Here is a 7,356-nt window from a genome sequence, read left to right on the forward strand (position 1 = left end):
GATGTCATAGGAGCAACCCATGAACCAATAGTTGGGGAGCTCATAGGCCCCAGGGTTGAACCTACTATTGTTATTTTGTTAAGTGGACACAGTATCGGGGTTGGGGATTTAGCTCAGTGGTAGAGCGCTTGCCTAGGAAGCGCAAGGCCCTGGGTTCGGTCCCCAGCTCCGAAAAGAAGAACCAAAAAAAAAAAAAAAAGTGGACACAGTATCACACTGCCCTCTAAATTTGTATCCCTGGTCCCATAGTTTAGTGCAGCTATCTGACCTCATCAGAAAATTTTCTTTTTGTGGTGGATGGCGGTAAATTTAGAAACTTACAACTGGTCAAAGTACAGGCAAAAGAGTCTGTGGAGGATAGGGGGAAGGGGATACAGAAGAACCTTGTGAGGGGAGATGGGGAAGGGGGTGGCAACATTTGGGATGTATATAAGTAAAATAATTAATTTTAAAAGACACAACATATGCAGACAAGTAATAGTATACAGAGAGGATGTTATTTATGTATTTATGAACACACACACAGACACACACACACACACACACACACACACACAAAGAAATATAACAAAGAAATAAAGACCATGAATTTGAGGGGAAGCAAGGCAGGAGCTAATGGGAGGGTTTAGAGGGAGGAAAGGAAAGGGGGGAAATGATGTAATTATATTATAACCTAAAACTATTTTTAAAACTTAAAAAAAAAGCAAAAGAGAACATAAGGTTGGATTGGTTTGGTGGGGACCTTCAGGAGGATTTAGGATTGAAGGGTAAGTACATCAAAGTCATTGTATGCATGTATAAAATTCTCAAAAACTTAATAAAAATATAAATTTTTAAAAAGAAATAATCTAAGGAAGCCAGGGTTGTTTTTGCCTACAGTTTAAAGGGATATAGTCCACTGAGATGGCGAAGGCATGACAGCCACAACCAGAGGCAGCCGGTCACACAGCACACACAGTCAGGAAGCATAGAAAAGCCGGGAATTAGGGCCGCTAAATGACCCCAAGGCCACCCTCAGTGACTCACCTCCACCATTAGCATCAACCATTAGCAGGATACCAAATGTTTAAATTCATAAACCTTTGAGAGACATTTCACACTCAAATCATAACTCCCTGGTACCCATACCCTTATGACCATTTCATGGTGAAAGATGTAGTCAACCTCAGAAGTCCCTACCGGGGACTTTAACAGTCCTAACACTATTCAAAAGTTCTAAGACCAGTGTCTTCTGACACTCGGTGCAATTTCCTAACTTCGAGCCCCGCCCCTGTAACATTAAAAAGTAAGTCGCAAAGTTCCAATACACAATACTGTACAATAAGCATGCCTGTTCTAAAATGGAGAAACGGGACGTAACAAGGACAAGCTAGGTAAGACAAGAACAAAAGCCAGCAGAGCAAACTCCAAGGTCTGTAGCTCTACACCCAACCCAGCCTGGGTTTAATGATCACCTGAGCTCCGAAGGGCTGGGAGGCTTCTTTCCCCCAGCTCTGCCAGCCACAGCCTCTCTCAGACAAACGTCACTCTGCCTACAGCTTTCCTTAACTGATGACCAAGATGCTGGCATCTGTCCCACCCTGGCATCTCTGTTGCAATCTACTTGTCCTTTCCAGCTTTATCCAATTGGTCCTGGGGCCTCCTTTAAGGAGCCCTAATACTGGCATACGGTGCATGGCCACGATACCCTCAGGAGCCTTGGAAGAAGCCACCACTATGTCCCCAATCATCCATGCCTGAAAAACCAGTGCCACAGTTCTTTCTAGCTTGGGGTAGAGCCTAGCCCTTTGGACCACTGCTGTAGGGGTCTCTGTATGCCTTGTTGGCTGAATCTTCAATCTTTAAGGATGCTTTCTTAGGCGGTCGATTTTGAGCAGGGAACCCTTCATTCTCAGTTCAGGCTCTGTCCTTTCCAATAAATTTGAATTCTCACAAGTTAAGGGGTCACTTACAGAATGACTCATTAAGCTCTGCTCACAGACTTCTAGGTCCTTTCTTACCAAGTTCCACATTCCTCCAATTCCTTCAGCAAACCAGTTGCAAACGCCCAGGAACCACATGGTCAGGTTCATCACAGCACTGGCCCCATTTCTTGGTTCCAGACCTCTGCATTAGTTACTTTTCTTGCAAGAAAAACAAGAAAGCAAAAGAAAGAAAGAATCTATTGTGGTTTGATTCAAGGGGATTAAATCCCTCAAGGAGGGCATGTCAGTAGAAGCAGGAAGCAGCCAGTCACATTTTAGCCACAACCAGGTTGCACAGAGACCAGGAAATGGGGTCAGGCTTGGAAACCTTAAGATCCACTTCCGGTGATCTACTTTTTCTAGAAAGGCACACCTGTCCCTACCAAGGTCCATGACTTTTCCAAACAATGTCACCAGCTCCAGACCAAGTGTTCAAACACATCAGCCTGTGGGTGACACTTTGTATTCAAACCGCACAGATGACTTGAGTCTGAAGAGAGCATTCTCTTACCTTCCCAACCTTTCTCTCTTCTTTTCATTTAAAAAATTATTTGGGAATCTCACATCATGCACCCCATCATGCTCACCTCCCAGTCTTCCCACATCTGCTCCCCCACCAGAGAAAAGCGGGGAGGATAGAAGTCCATTCTGTATGGTTCATATACTCACTGGGCATAGTCAAATTCCTAGTGGTCAGCCCCGAATGCAGAGGATGAGTCTTTCTCTGTCTGCATCCCCACCGGAAACCATCAATGGAGGAAAGTCAGGAAATAGCTTGAGAGGACCAGGACCAGCTCTCCCATGCCCACGTACACTAACAGGGTTTCTGTTTGCAGCCCAGACCAGGGACGTTCACATGGGCTCCAGTGGTAACACAGGACACAGACATCAACATGGACCCTAGCCATATCAGGACCACCAACCCACTCATGGCCCTTAGTGGCTGCACAGACCATCACCCCACCATGACCTCACATGGCCACACAAGCCATTCACATCAGCATGGGCCTGGAGGCAGGAAAGCCCAAAGACATCACCAAGGCACCAGGCACCAGTACCAGTACCGACTGCATAAGCCCACATGGACCTCAAGCTTCATGGAAGCATTGGAGCACAGACACCAAGGCCTCCAGGAGCATCAAGGACTGCAGTGGCCCCTTGAGGAGATCCAATCCAAAAAGTGAACCTTTCCTTATCGTGGACCTCCATCATTGCCCAGAGCTAGGGGGATCCTGAGGATTGGTGGCAGGTTCAGGGGCTAAGTCTGAGTCTGCATAAGCTCCAGGCTGCTATACAACATCCCACCTTCTGTTCTCTCTCTCTCTCTCTTTCTCTCTCTTTCTCTCTCTCTCCCTCTCTCTCTGTCTTTCTCTCTCTCTGTCTGTCTTTCTCTCTCTCTCTTTCTGTGTCTCTCTGTCTTTCTTTTGCTATCTCTGTCTTTCTCTGTGTCTGTCTGTCTCTCTCTCTCTTTCTGCCCCTCTCTCTTTGTCTGTCTCTCTTTCCTTCTCTCTGTCTCTGTCTTTCTCTGTCTCTTTCTGTCTCTGTCTTTCTCTCTCTATCTCTCTGTACCCCCTCTCTGTCTCTCTCTCTGTCTCTGTCTCTCTCTCTCTCTCTCTCTCTCTCTCTCTCTCTCTCTCTCTCTCTGTGTGTCTCTCTCTCACCTGTCACCATCACCTCTCCAATTCTGTCTCTCCCCATAGTACACGCACCAGCCATTTTTCTATCTCTCCCACCTTCCCACCACATCTTTGTTCATAGAGGCTGAGATGGCCTTGCAACCCTTCTTTCTAATGAGCTTATTGTAGCTTGGTATTGCTCCTCTCTAGATTACATAACAAGATGACATGACAGAAATAGAGAACAGACCTCACAGGATAGACACCATGTCTCCCAGTATCCTCGTCTGAGACTTCCTACTGTCCAGAACTGTAAGCTTCAAGGAATCAATGTTTATGAAGCGTGGGATGTAAAACCTTGCCAGGAAGTTTGGTAAGATAGAGCAAGTCGATACCTGGAGACTCCGTGGGCACACACCTGAGGCTGAGGTGACTCCTGGCCCTGCCAGACTCCTGACTTGGAACATGTGCCTTGCTTCTCACATAAAGGAAACGTGTCCTATGGTCCTGTAGGCTCAAAACAGAATTCTCCATGCTAAAGGCCCAGATGGCTCAGCCAATATGCTTCCCTTCCCAGACATTCCTCCCTGCAAAAGGTATTTAACCTCGGACCCACCCTGAGAAGTGGGGCATGGTCTTACACATGCACTTTCTGCCATGACAATAAACTGTTTAGAACCATGGACTGCCTCTTTTCACCAAGATCCACTGTGCAGAGTCATGAAGAAGGTGTTCACTTACAGAGCCACAGCCTAATCTCCCAAAGAAGGCCTCTCTGTATTTCCAGCCACGGACCACCACCAAGCCTGCCCCTGCCAAGCTAAGGACAGTCATCCCTGTGGGACAAGCCTGAGTTCCCCTTTTCCCCAGGGCCCTGGCTAGATGCTGTCCCCAGCCCACAGGCCCCAGACTCCATTCTCTGCTCTTCTGAGACTCCTAGAGGTGCCTGGATGTCCAAGAGTCTGAGAACCCCATGGTCCAACTTTGTCACGGGCCCAGGGACCCCCAAACCAGTTCCAGCTTTTCCACACCAAAGACACCCCCAGAGTCTCTGAGCTTCTCTACAGCCCAGCACCTGCCCTGGTGGCGGCCTGCATTCTGCCAACCCAAGGAGCAGACGCGGGCCTAGAATGAAGTACCAAATCTTTAATATATTCTCATTCTCTGTCTTTCTCTTTCTCCTCCCCCCACTCCTCTCCCTTCCTACCTCCCCCATACCCTTCCTCTTCTAGGGATCAAAATCAGAGCCTCACACTAGGGTATATGTATTATAAATAGACTGATGTATTCAACTTTATTGTCCCATCTTCACCAAATTATATAACATACTTTAATAGTATCGTTATGCAATCTGTTGATCTCCAGAAACTTTCCATCTTTTAAAATTGAAACCCTTATGCACTAGCTTGTTTTGTGTACCAACTTAACACAAGCTAGAATCATGAGCGAGGAAGGAAGAAGCCTCAGTTGAGGAAATGCCTCCATAAGATCCAGTTGTAAGGCGTTTTCTCAACTAGTGACCAATGGGGAAGGGCCCAGCCTATTTTGGGTGGTGCCATCCCTGGGCTGGTGGCCCTGGGTTCTATAGGAAAGCAAGCTGAGCAAGCCAGGTAAAGCAAGTCAGTAAGTATCACCCCAATATGGCCTCTACAACAGCTCCTGCCTTCAGGAGTCTGCCCTGTTTGAGTTCCTGACCTGACTTCCTTTTGTGATTGAGCAGCACTGTGGGAAGTATAAGCTGAATAAACCCTTTCCTCCCCAGCTTGCTTTTTGGTCATGGTATGTTGTCAAAGCAATAGGAAACCTAAGTAAAACACTCCATGACCATTAAATATTCCCATTTCAATCCTTCCCTAGTGCCTAACAATTATTCTGTCAATTTGGATACTTCATAATCTTACGCTATGAATCACACTCTGTAACAGGACTTTCTGAACCCGCCATCCATTAAGTAATGACGCACAGACTTATGACTTATTAATATTTATAAAAAGCCTAGGTCTTTAGCTTGGGCTACCTCCCAACTAGCTCAGCTAACTTAATTTTACTATCCTAGCCCACCACCCACACTGTCTCTCAGTCCTGGTACATTTGACCGCCTTCGTATCTGCTGGCAAAATACCGGCTCCTTGATTCTTCCTCCAGAGACCTTCTCTCAGCCTAGAAGTCCTGCCTTCCCTTCCCTGCCTAGCTGTCGGCTGTCAGATCTTTATTAAGTCAATAAAGGTCAATAAACAGGTAAAGGAAGAAGAGTGTTTACAAAATACTGAGGCAGGTGACAATCCATAGGATATCAATACCAAAATCCAGCCAGTACTCAGCTCTCGAAGGTGTGGCAATCAACAATTGACTATACAGAGACAACCTTCACAGAGTACACCCCAACAATGTTTCATCTATGCTGAAACCCTCACCTCTGGTGCTCCAGAATGTGACTATATTTGAAGAAAGGCCTTTAAGGAGATAAAGTTATTTCTTTGTTGTTTTTTAGATGTCACAGGGTGCATTGAGGCTAGCACCCAACTTGTGGTGGAGTTACAGAAAACCTTGAACCTCTGCATTTTTTTTTTTGGTTCTTTTTTTGGAGCTGGGACCGAACCCAGGACCTTGTGCTTCCTAGGCAAGCGCTCTACCACCGAGCTAAATCCCCAACCCCAACCTCTGCATTCCTTATTTGATGTTAGCCAGATAATGTCACACTTTAATTATTTAGTGCTAGACTTTGAGCGCAGGGCTCCATGCATGCTGGACAAACACACTTACCAATGGAACTACTATGGTGTGATGTCATTCGCAGAAAGATGTGAACACACAGACCAAAATAAGGGTCCTACCAAAACCAAACTTGGCAAGCCAACGAGGAAGAGTTACTCATAGGAATGTGGGTTTGAGGTTATTTACTGGAGAAGAAACAAATCAAAGATGGTTACTTCACCAAAATCCCACCCAAGTATGGGTGACAGCTCATGAAAGCCAGAGGTCTGAAGCTCACTATACAACGTTCAGGCTGCTCAACTGGTTGGAAAGTATCTTTCAGACAACCCCAGTGGCCTGAGACTCTCCCAGGCAACATGTCTGTCTTGTCAGCGTTCTATTGTTGGGAAGAGACACCATGACCATGGCAACTATTATCAAAGAAAGCATTTAATTGGCACTGGCTTACAGTTTCAGAGGTTTGGTCCATTTTCATCATGGTGGACAGCATGACAGCATGCAGGCAGACGTGCTAAAGAATCACTCTACATCTGGATCCACAGGAAGATGGAAAAGAGGACACCAGGCCAGTTATGGGCTTTTGAAACCTCAAAGCCCACTCCCAGTGACACTCTTCCTTCATCAAGGTCACATCTACTCCAATAACGTCAGACCTCCTAACTCTTCAGGTAGTGCCACTCTCTGATGATGAAGCATTCAAACATATGAGCCTATTGGGGCTATTCTTACTCAAACCACCACATTGTCTCTACAGCTTTTACACAGTCAGAGAAACTTCTCTAGTAACAAACTATAGAAATGACCCCTGAAAGTGTAGTATTCTCTATAGCTTTTATATGTTTGGGGGAAGGGAGGAGCCTAGTGAATCTAATCAGTTTCAGACACTTCCTGAAGATAACCAGTTGTATGTCCTGAGCTTCCTGAGCTTAAGGAGGTTTCCTAAAGGATGGAATGTTTTATATCCTGCATCTTGAGGAGCATCCTTCCAAGATGGGATGTTTTATTTCTGAGGAAATTGCTACACAACAGCTACTTCTGTTATTTCTAACTGCTGATAGCCA

General features: G+C 45.9%; 1 pseudogene; it reads right to left on the reverse strand.

Annotated features, from left to right (window-relative positions):
• Window positions 1-7,028: 7,028 nt before the first annotated feature.
• On the reverse strand, window positions 7,029-7,116 carry U3l9 (small nucleolar RNA U3 like 9; annotated as a pseudogene).
• Between the last annotated feature and the right edge of the window lie 240 nt (window positions 7,117-7,356).

Source organism: Rattus norvegicus, chromosome 1 (genome assembly GCF_021556685.1).
Source record: "Rattus norvegicus strain SHRSP/BbbUtx chromosome 1, alternate assembly SHRSP_T2T, whole genome shotgun sequence".
NCBI classification, from domain to species: Eukaryota; Metazoa; Chordata; class Mammalia; order Rodentia; family Muridae; genus Rattus; species Rattus norvegicus.